At 45.7% G+C, this 11,691-nt stretch overlaps 1 non-coding gene across 1 annotated transcript; it reads right to left on the bottom strand.

Moving 5' to 3' along the window:
* Nucleotides 1-8,641: 8,641 nt before the first annotated feature.
* trnak-uuu (transfer RNA lysine (anticodon UUU)) lies at nt 8,642-8,714 on the bottom strand. Its single transcript has one exon. It is a non-coding gene; the product is annotated as a tRNA-Lys (tRNA).
* Between the last annotated feature and the right edge of the window lie 2,977 nt (nt 8,715-11,691).

The following is an 11,691-nucleotide window of genomic DNA, read 5'->3' as shown; positions in this document are numbered from 1 at the left end:
CCTGTGATCGCTGGTGGGATCACTCTGCTACAGGGAGGGGAGACTGCCCTGTGATCATTGGTGGGATCGCTCTGCTACAGGGAGGGGAGACTGCCCTGTGATCACTGGTGGGATCGCTCTGCTACAGGGAGGAGAGATTGCCCTGTGATCATTGGTGGGATCGCTCTGCTACAGAGAAGGGAGACTGCCCTGTGATCGCTGGTGTCATTGCTCTGCTACAGGGAGGGGAGACTGCCCTGTGATCGCTGGTGTGCTCGCTCTGCTACAGGGAGGGGAGACTGCCCTGTGATTGCTGGTGGGATCGCTATGTACAGAGTGGGGAGACTGCCCTGTGATCGCTGGTGGGATGGCTCTGTACAGGGAGGGGAGACTGCCCTGTGATCGCTGGTGGGATCACTCTGCTATCGGAGAGGAGAGACTGCCCTGTGATCACTGGTGGGATTGCTCTGCTATCGGAGAGGAGAGACTGCCCTGTGATCAATGGTGGGATCGCTCTGCTACAGGGAGGAGAGATTGCCCTGTGATCATTGGTGGGATGGCTCTGTACAGGGAGGGGAGACTGCCCTATGATCACTGGTGGGATGGCTCTGTACAGTGAGGGGAGACTGCCCTGTGATCGCTGGTTGGATCGCTCTGTACAGAGAGGGGAGACTGCCCTGTGATCGCTGGTGAGATCGCTCTGCTACAGAGAGGGGAGACTGCCCTGTGATCGCTGGTGGGATCGCTCTACTACAGGGAGGGGAGACTGCCCTGTGATTGCTGGTGGGATCGCTATGTACAGAGAGGTGAGACTGCCCTGTGATCGCTGGTGGGATCGCTCTGCTACAGAGAAGGGAGACTGTCCTGTGATCGCTGGTGTCATTGCTCTGCTACAGGGAGGGGAGACTGCCCTGTGATCGCTGGTGTGCTCGCTCTGCTACAGAGAGGGGAGACTGCCCTGTGATCATTGGTGGGATGGCTCTGTACAGGGAGGGGAGACTGCCCTGTGATTGCTGGTGGGATCGCTCTGCTATCGGAGAGGAGAGACTGCCCTGTGATCACTGGTGGGATCGCTCTGCTATCAGAGAGGAGAGACTGCCCTGTGATCACTGGTGGGATCGCTCTGCTACAGGGAGGAGAGATTGCCCTGTGATCATTGGTGGGATGGCTCTGTACAGGGAGGGGAGACTGCCCTGTGATCGCTGGTTGGATCGCTCTGTACAGAGAGGGGAGACTGCCCTGTGATCGCTGTGATCAGCGATCGCCACGCAATCATCTGCCTGATCTGACTATTCTTGCCCTCACTAGCACGTGGCACAGGTAGCAATCCCGAGATTACTACCCTGGAGGTCCGGCTTCTCAGCTTCCTTCCTAACTTGTGGAAATCTCTCTTCAGGACCTCCTCTTTTGTCCTATCTATGTCATTGGTACCAACATGTACCAAGACAACTGGCTGCTCACCCTCCCCCTTTAGAATATTCAAGACCCGATCTGAGACATCCCGTACCCTGGCACCTGGGAGGCAACACACCATGTGGGTATCTCTGTCAGGCTCATAGAATCTCCTGTCTGTTCCCCTGACTATGGAATCCTCCATGACTACTGCATTCCTCTTCTCCCTCCTTCTCTCCTGCACAACAGCGCCAGGCTCAGTGCCAGAGACCCGGTCATCGTGGGCGTCCCCTGTCAGGTCATCCCCCTCAACAGCATCCAGCAGATAGTTCCCCCATACAGGGGATAATAGTGTGACTATGAAGGCATATGACATGCTTGCCTTTACTACTTGAGGCATTGAGTTCAAAAGTCGCAAAGTTATTTTGCAGGTTTATAAAGCTCGAGTTAGGCTGCATCTAGAGTATTGCGTACAGTTCTGGTAATCTCATTATGAGAAGTTTTGGAGAGTTTGTAGAAGAGGTTTGTTGGGATGCCGCCTGGATTAGAGGGCATGTGTTATAATGAGAGGCTGGACAAACTTGGGTTGTTTTTTCTGGAGCAGCGGAGGCTGAGGGGAGATCTGATAGAGGTTTATAAGATTATGAGAGGCACAGACAGAATAGACAGACAGTATCGTTTTCCACGGTTTTAAAGTTTAATACCAGATTGCACACATTTGAGGTGAGAGGAGGTAATTTCAAAGGCGGTGTAAGGGGCAAGTTTTTCACAGAGAGGGGTGGGTGCCTGCAGTGCTCTGCCTGGGGTGGGGGCAGAGGCAGACACATTAAGGACTTCTAAGAGACGTTTAGATTGGCACATGAATGTGAGGAAAATGGAAGGATATGGACTTTGTGTAGGCAGAAGAGACTAGTTTTTTGGCCTATTAGACTATTAATTGGTTTGGCAGAACATTGTGGGCCAAAGGACCTGTTCGTGTGCTGTACTGTTCTGTGTTCCTAACCTGAGTGAGTGAGACAATCTCTCTCTCTCCCTCCCCCTCTCCCTCACCCCTCTCTCTCTCCCTCCCTCTCTCCCTCCCCCTCTCTCTCTCCCTCCCTCTCTCTTCCTCCCCTCTCTCTCCCTACCCTCTCCCACTCCCTCTCCCTTCCACTCTACCCCTCCCCCTCCCCTCTCCTTTCCCCCTCACCCTTCTCCCTCTCTTCCCCCTCTCTTCCCCCCTCTCTCCCCCTCCCTCCCCTCCCTCCCCTCCCTCCCCTCCCTCCTTCTCTGTCCCTCTCTCTCTCTCTCCCTCTCTCCATCTCCCTCTCTCCCTCTCCCCTCCCCCCCTCCCCTCTCCTTTCTCCCCTCACCCTTCCCCCCTCTTACTCCCTCTCTCCCTCCCTCTCTTCCCCCTCTCCCCCCTCTCCCCCTCTCTTCCCCTGCTCTCTCCCCCTGTCTCTCCACACCCCGTCTCTCCCCCTCTCCCCCTCTCTCCCCTCTCTCCCCCTCTCTCTCCCCCCTCTCTCCCCTCTCTCCCCCCCTCTCTCCCCTCTCTCTCTCCCCCTCTCTCCCCCTCTGTTTCCTCACCTCTCTCCCCCTCTCTCTCCCCTCTCTCTCCCCCTCTCCCCCTCTCTCTGCCCTCTCTCTCCCCCTCTCTCCCCGCTCTCTCCCCTCTCTCCCCTCTCTCCACCCCCTCTCTCTGCCCCCTCTCTCTCCCCTCTCTCTCCCCTCTTTCTCTCCCCCCTCTCCCCCCTCTCTCTCCCCCTCTCTCCCCCTCTCTCCCCCTCTCTCTCCCCCTCTCTCCCCCTCTCTCCCCCTCTCTCTCCACACCCCCTCTCTCTCTCCCCCTCCAGAATAGGCTTGAGACAACTTACCTTCTCAAAGGACCTTCTGCCCATTTACTGCCATATCGGCTGATCACAGCAACTGATCAATAAAGCAGATCCTGATACGTATATATCAATGATACCATCAGGGGATGATAAATATGCCTTGTATTTATCTATAGGATGGACCCAAGATTACAGCAGCTTGCTATTTGTGCGCTGCATTGTTTGTCCCATCAAGGACCAATATAAAATTCATTAAACCTCCATTCACTATTCCTGGTTTGTATTGTAGATATTTTTACAGAATGACTCACATGAGAAGTCATAAACTAGGCACATCGTCTGTACCTCCTTTGTGAATAATTTTGCATGCAAAAAGAACTGTTCAAGGTTTTTCTTTGAATTATGGAAATCAGCTGAGCAGGGGAGCGCACTGTCGCTGGACCCACAGCGCAGGTTCATTTCCCCGTTTTTGTAATCAGAGTGTACTTTCTCTCCATGACTGCGAGGGTTTCCTCCAGGAGCTTCCGTTTCCTCTCACATCCCAAAGATGTACAGGTTAGGAGGCTAATTGGTCACATGGGTGTATTGGACAGTGTGGGATTATTGAGCTGGAAGGGTCTGTTACTCTGCTGTATCTATAAACAAAGAAATAAATACATTCCTAGGAGTAGATGGCCACTCTGCATACTATTTCTGTGCAGGAAATTAAAGCCAGCTGCTTTCAGAGGGTTACAGTAGTTCCCATCTGATAGCAAATGATCCCTAAAGTCTGGGGCCATGATTGAGATAATTTTGCTTGAAAATTCACACATACATGCATAAATAGATAGATAGACAAATAGATCAAACAAACAATAAATAAACAAATGAATACATACATGGAAATTTTTATTTATTTAAGTAGAAGTATGAAAATTAAATATATGAACTTGTTGGATATTTGAAATAAAAATAGAATATTCTGAAAACGTCCAACCAGTCAGGCAGCCTCTGTAGAAGAAAAGCCACATTTGATGTTTCAAGGTGAAGCCCCTGGGTCAGAACTAGGAAAGAGAGACATGAAGACATCATTACGTTGTAGGGAGGATTTCTTGGTGAAAGTGAGGTCAGAAGTGCCCTGAGGGTAAGTTGTAAATGAGGTTACCTGATCGATGGGGGAGGTGAGGGAGAGAAAACATTGTCCCTCGGTCATAAAAGATATGAAATGAGTGCCATTAAAGAGTGTGAACATGGACAAAGGAACCTAGAGGCAAGGCTGAAAGATATATCTAGCAGGTCAGCCTGCGCTGATATAGGGAAGATAACTGAGCCAATGTCACAGATGTATGATCTGGTCCGATACAGGCAGAGAACGCAAGTTACCTGAACCTGGAGAGTTCAAATCCAGAAGTCGTCAACCAGACAGAGGATAAAACCATAAGGCATAGGAGCGAAATTAGATCATTTGGTCTATTGAGTAGGCTCCACCATTCCATTATGGGGTAATAAATTACCCTCGCAACCCCGTTCTCCTGCCTCCCTGCCTCCCCCCTCCATAACTTTTGATTCCCTGACTAACAGGAACTTATCACCCTCTGCATTAAATATACCCAATGACTTGGCCTCCAATACCGTCTATGGCAATGAATTCCACTGATTCACCACCCTGTGTCCAAAGAATTTGCTCCTCATCTCTGTTCTGAACAGACATTCTTCTATTCTGAGGCTGTACCCTCTGGTCCTAGACTTCCCAACTATAGGAAACATCCTCTCCACATCCACTCCATCTGTGCCCTCTGGTCAAAGACTCCCCCACCATAGGAAACATCCTCTCCACATACAATTTACCTGGGTCTTCCAATGTTTGACAGGTTTCAATGAGATGTCCCCTTCATTCTTCTAAACTCCAATGAGTAAATGCCCAGAGGCATTAAACACTCTTCATACGTTAACCTTTTCATTTCTGGAATCATTCTCGTGAACCTCCTCTAAATCCTCTCCAATGCTATCACATCCTTTCTTAGATAAAACTGTGCACAATACTCCAAGTGAAGTCTGAACAATGCCTTATGAAAAGGCAGCATTATATCCTTTGAAAATTTTCAAAGCGATAACTATTCCCTTGGAAAAATAGATTGGACTCATAAATTGAGATTTTATGATTTAGAATTCTTTTGATGCTGGTGTTATAATCCATTTATTGCAAATACATAAATAAGCAATTCAAATTAATATCTTACCATGGTATTGAAATAATATTGATTAGGAATGCAAACTGCTCAGCATTAAAATGTAAATTAATAATCTCAACCCTAGCTTCTTAATGGATTGCAAATCTGTCTGTATTGTTCCATTAAATCAAAGATCAAATCGGTTGCCTGGCTCAGAGTGCCATAAAAGATTCAGCGGAGTGTCCTTTAGTGTTGTTTTTGGCCATTGCTCTAGCTGATGTTGCATTGATTATCTGGGAGCAGACCTGGGCAAGAAGTCCCCAGCTTTATCCCATCACTGGGGCTGAGCAGGAATGGTAGTTGGTGATGCAAGGGACTGCAAATGCCGGAATCTGGTGCAACAAGCGATGTGCTGGAAGAACACTAGCAGAATACAGGGTTAATGGCAGGATTCTTAGCAGTGTGGAGGAGCAGAGAGATCTTGGGATCCATGTCTATAGATCCCTCAAAGTTGCAGTGTAAATTGATAAGGTGATTAAGAAGATGTGTATTGCTTTGCCCTTCATTGGTCGTGGTGTTGTTTTTAATCTCCAAAATATAAATGAGAGATAAAAAGATGGGAGCTGGGGATAACTCGTGTACATTTAGTTTTATTTTAGTAAAGTACTCATATATGATATGGTAGCATACTGCTGTATGCCGTTCACATACTTTTACATATAACCCATAAAAATATGTAAACAACAAAGAATGCTTAATCAAACAATATAGTTATAATATTACTTAAATATTACTGAAATATTAAATACACAACACTCCTCCCTGCTTAGCTATAAACTCCAACTCAATATATCCAACTCTCTCAGCTTATATACATAAGTATATGCATTGTTGTTCAGAATGAACGACAGTCTACAAATCAGTGAATTTAAAAGAACCAAGGACAGTGGAAATAGACAAACCAATTGTCTTTGTTCTTGCCATGAGGTCAGGAGAATGGGGGCTGCCATTTTGTGAAGTTGCTTTGTAACTTCCATCTTGTGAACTGTTTGAGGACTGATTCTTGCTGTGGGATACTCTAATCAAAGCAATTGAATGAATTCCTGCTGAATCTGAGATCATTCTCAGATAAGCCTTGTATTGTGTACAGTGACAGAAGTAATGTTATTATCTTGGCCCAGTGTCTGAGTGATCTGGTTTGACTGGTTTGAACCAGAGTCAAAGAGAACAAAAGAAGACATGAAGTTGTGCAACCTTTGAACCAGAGCCAATAAGAAGGTATTAGAGGTCAGTCAGATGACTCATAGCCAATAACACTGAAATGCAACATTTGAAATGGTATGGAATGATTATAAAAGCAAAGGCTTCGAAAGCAAAGTAGCGACAACTCTCCAGGAACCAACCATCATGGATGTGAACGACCCCACAGACACGGGAGATTGGAGCAGGACCATGAGGAATGCCTGGCCAGTATAGACTACTTTCCAAGATAATACCTTTTTTCTTCATTGACTGTTCATGGAGTGTTATGGAATCCTAGTGGGTGTACACAGAGATAGTTAGTTTGTGAACCCACGTGCTTTTGAGTTGAGACAGTAAAGGTACTTGTCGAAAATTATAGATTCTCTTTGTGCCTCCCTGATCATTATTACTAAGGGATAGATTGTTATAACAGAATTAGAAAACCAGGTACAGTTCCTTTGGCAGAAAACGTTGGATATTACTGGAGAAAATTATCGGGATGGAATTAGATACAGACTCATTATATTGGTCTGAGTGCATCCCAGGTAACTTCTGTAGAAGTAAGATTTAATCGCTGTGGAGGCTTTCTTACTCTTGTAGGATAATATCTTTGCTGACAAGTGCAGATGCTACCCCAGAATTAAGTCTATTATAGTGATAAAGCCCTTTGTGAGTGTTTATGGTGAGAAACACTTTGAACTTTTCTTCCATCTCCATCTGTAGGTCAGTCTCAGCCATGTCTACTTTGCTGAAGTGTTTCCCTCCAAAGTTCGAAGTATGTTCATTATCGAAGTACAATGAAGAATACCACTCTGAGATTCGTCCTTCCACAGGCAGTCACCAAAGAAACAAACCCCATGGAACCTGTTCCTAGAAAAACATCAAAAACCCAATATGTGAAAAAAGAACAAATTGCACAAACAGCAAAAAGTGAGCGAACAACACATGAAATTTAATTCAGTTCACTGCCCCTAGCCTACTGCAGGCCACAGAGCCAATCTGGACCGAAGCACCCCAGTCTTCACCGATCGCTCTGATCGAAACACGGAAATTCAGCAAAGAAAAAGAGTAACCAGAATCCGGTAATGCACGCAACATGAACCTCAATCTTCCCCAAAATGAGTCCACAGCCAGGAGCCTTGCTGGTCACTTTCAGGGGATGGATTTTCAATCAAGTTGTAGTTGTCTCATGGCCCCACAATGCTAGCCCTCCCATTTTAACCACATACAAGCCCAATGTGGTTTGTTGATTGTTGTATTTCCACTGTTACAAATGTCAGTCCCATAGGAGTTACTTTTTTTCCAGTATCAATTCTTAATTGATTATCTGCAGGCTTCAGTTCAGTATCTTTGAAATGCTGTTCAAACTCATTTTGTGGAAAGACTGAAACAGCCGAGTCAGTGTCCAGTTGCATTTAAATTAATTTGCCATTCACTGGTGTAAACCACATTGCTTGTCCATTAGGAGTTTTTACATTATAAATCGCAAGGCTACTCACTCCTCTGTCACTCTCAGCAATAACAGATTTTGCATTAACAACATGTAGATTAATACATTTTTTTGAAACTGTAACTTGACTTCTTATCTTTTTCTCTTCCCTGTGCAGTCCATCTATTTTTGTCTGCTGACGTGCCAATTGTATGTAACATAGAAGCATAGAAAACCCACAAAGCTGAGCCGAACATGTCCCTACCTTAGAAATTACCCAGGGTTACCCATAGCCCTCTATTTTTCTGAGCTCCATGTACCTGTCCAGGACTCTCTTAAAAGACCCTATCATATCCACCTCCACCACCGTCGCTGGCAGCCCATTCCACGCACTCACCACTCTGCGTAAAAAACTTAACCCTAACATCTCCTCTGTACCTACCTCCAAGCACCCTAAAACTGTGCCCTCTTGTGTTAGCCATTTCAGCCCTGCGAAAAAGCCTTTGACTATCCACACGATCAATGCCTCTCATCATCTTAATCACCTAAAACAACCTTAGAAATTTTGGATGCGAGCAGCTCTGATTTTGCAATTGAAATAGGTGTGGGTATATTACTTTGTGACATAAAGTCAGTGCCTGAACAGGGACTTGAACCCTGGACCCTCAGATTAAAAGTCTGATGCTCTACCGATTGAGCTATCCAGGCCCTATGTGTTCTACTTTGTTGCATTTTCTGCAGGTTTTGCCTTGCGTTTAAACCTACATTGGTTTGGTGTATGTGAGTTCCTGCCACAGTGATAACACATTTATTCAGCCAGGCCAGTTTCTGTTTAGACTTTGCAATTTTGTTCATGCTCACTTTCCTTCCTGACTGCAACTCACTTGAATTAACTTTATTTCTTACATTCTTCACATACATAAGGAGTAAAAATTTTTACCTACGTCTCTGGCTAAATGTGCAATGTGCAATTTATAGTAATTTGTAATAAATAGTGTGTACAACAGGTCAGTCAATATAGCATAGAAATACAGTTGTATCAGTGTGAATTAATCAGTCTGATGGCCTGGTGGAAGAAGCTGTTCTGGAGCCTGTTGGTGCTGGCTTTAATGCTGCGGTACCGTTTCCTGGATGGTAGCAGCTGGAACAGTTTGTGGTTGGGGTGACTTGGTCCCCAATGATTCTTCTGGCCCTCTTTTTGCACCTGCTTCTGTAAATGTCCTGAATCATGGGAAGTTTATGTCTACAGATGCACTGGGTGTCCGCACCACTCTCTGCAGTCTTGCGATTGAGGGAAGTACAGTTCCCATACCAGGCAGTGATGCAGCCAGTCAAGATGCTCTCAATTGTGCCTCCGTAGAAAGTCCTTATGGTTTGGGGACTCATGCCAAATTTCTTCAACCATCTGAGGTGAAAGAGGTGCTGTTGCGCTTTTTCCACCATACAGTCGGTATGTACAGACCACGTGAGATCCACAGTGATGTGAATGCTGAGGAACTTAAAGCTGTTCACCCTCTCAACCCCAGATCCATTGATGTCAATAGGGGTGAGTCTGTTTCCATTCCTCCTGTTCTCCACAACCACCTCCTTTGTTTTTGTGACATTGAAGGAGAGGTTGTTTTCTTGACACCACTGTGTTAGGGCGATGACTTCTTCTCTGTAGGTGCCTTGTTATTATTTGAGATTAGGCCAATCAGTGTACTCTCGTCAGCAAATTTAATTAACATATTGGAGCTGTGGGTGGCGACACAGTCATGGGTATACAGAGAGTAAAGGAGGGGGCTTAGGACATAGCCCTGAGGGGCACCTGTGTTGAGGGGCAGAGGTGAGGTGAGGGGCTGTGTGTAGAGCTGTGGCTATTGCGTCATCTGTCGATCAGTTGTGTTGGTAGGCGAACTGTAGGGGGTCCAGTGTGGGTGGCAGCAAGCTGCAGATGTAGTCCTTGACCAGCCTCTCAAAGCACTTGCTCATTATTGAGGTGACTGCGACAGGATGCCAGTCGTTCAGACATATTACCTTGATTGCATTCTGGTCGCTGTTTCCATTGTTACAGCAATTTCAACTGCTCTTTTAAATGTAAACTACGCTTCAGTTAGGAGCCTTTTTTGAATGCTTTCTTGAAAGATTCCACAAGCTAAACAATCCCTCAGTTAGTCACTGAGCTGACGATGCTCAGACGTGTTCTTCAATACAGCCACATAAGCGGAAATTGACTCCCTTTCCTTTTGATTCCACTTACGAAACCTAAAGCATTCTGCACTCAACAATGATTTCACTTCTAAATGTTTCTGCATTGCATTTACGATATCAGCAAAGCTCATTTTGGCTGGTTTGGTTGGAGCAGCTAAACTTCTAAGTAAACTGTATGCTATTCCACCTGTGACACTTAGTAACACCGGCACTTGCTTTTCATTGGCTATTTTGTTTGCTTCAAAATACAGCTCAATTCATTCAGTATACATCAGGCAGTTATCTGTTGTGCATTCAAATGCATTTACCTTTCTGATGTAGCCAGCATTTCTGCTTTAACTATTTATCTATTTATTTATTTTATTATTATCACCTGGTACTCACTGTTTATAAACTAGTGAATTTTATTTGTTTTCTGCATTGTTTTAAACTCAACCATCTTTCCTCTTCTGAATTAAAAGAATGTGCTTTGTTTTTTTTTAACTGGACTGTTTTTTCTCCCAACAAATTAAAAAAATTGTCCATGATATCCTGAAGTGGGAAGGAGAACAGCCAGAGGTCGTGGTACATATTGGTACCAATGACATAGGTAGGAAAAGGGAGGAGGTCCTGAAAACAAACTACAGGGAATTAGGAAGGAAGTTGAGAAGCGGGAACTCAAAGGTAGTAATCTCGGGATTACTGCCTGTGCCACGTGACAGTGAGTACAGGAATAGAGTGAGGTGGAGGATAAATGCGTGACTGAGGGATTGAAGCAGGGGGCAGGAATTCAGATTTCTGGATTATTGGGACCTTTTTTGGGACAGGCATGACCTGTACAAAAAGGACGGGTTGCACTTGAATCCCAGGGGGCCCAGTATCCTGGCGGGGAGGTTTGCTAAGGCTACTAGGGAGAATTTAAACTAGAATTGCTGGGGGGTGGGAACCAAACTGAAGTGATAGAGGAAGGGGAGGTTGGCTCACAAATAGAGAAAGCTTGGAGACAGTGCGAGAGGGAGGATAGGCAGGTGATAGAGAAGGGACACACTCAGACTGATGGCTTGAGATGTGTCTATTTTAATGCAAGGAGTGTTATGAACAAAATGGATGAGCTTAGGGCATAGATCAGCACTTGGAGCTATGATGTTGTGGCCATTACATAGACTTGGATGGCTCAGGGGCAGGAATGGCTACTTCGAGTGCCAGGTTTTAGATGTTTCAGAAAGGACAGGGATGGAGGCAAAAGAGGTGGGGGCGTCACTGCTGATCAGAGATAGTGTCATGGCTGCAGAAAAGGAGGAAGTCATGGAGGGATTGTCTATGGCATCTCTGTGAGTGGAAGTTAGGAACAAGAAGGGGTCAATAACTCTACTGGGTGATTTTGATAGACCATCCAATAGTAACAGGGACATCGAGAGCAGACAGGGGGACAGATTCTGGAGAGGTGTAATAATAACTGGGTTGTCGTGGTGAGAGATTTTAATTTCCCAAATATTGATTGGCATTTCTCCCAGGG

This window comes from Mobula hypostoma, chromosome 6 (assembly GCF_963921235.1).
Source record: "Mobula hypostoma chromosome 6, sMobHyp1.1, whole genome shotgun sequence".
Lineage (NCBI taxonomy): Eukaryota > Metazoa > Chordata > Chondrichthyes > Myliobatiformes > Myliobatidae > Mobula > Mobula hypostoma.
Note: the sequence above shows the minus strand (reverse complement) of the source record. Positions and strands in the feature narration are given on the sequence as shown.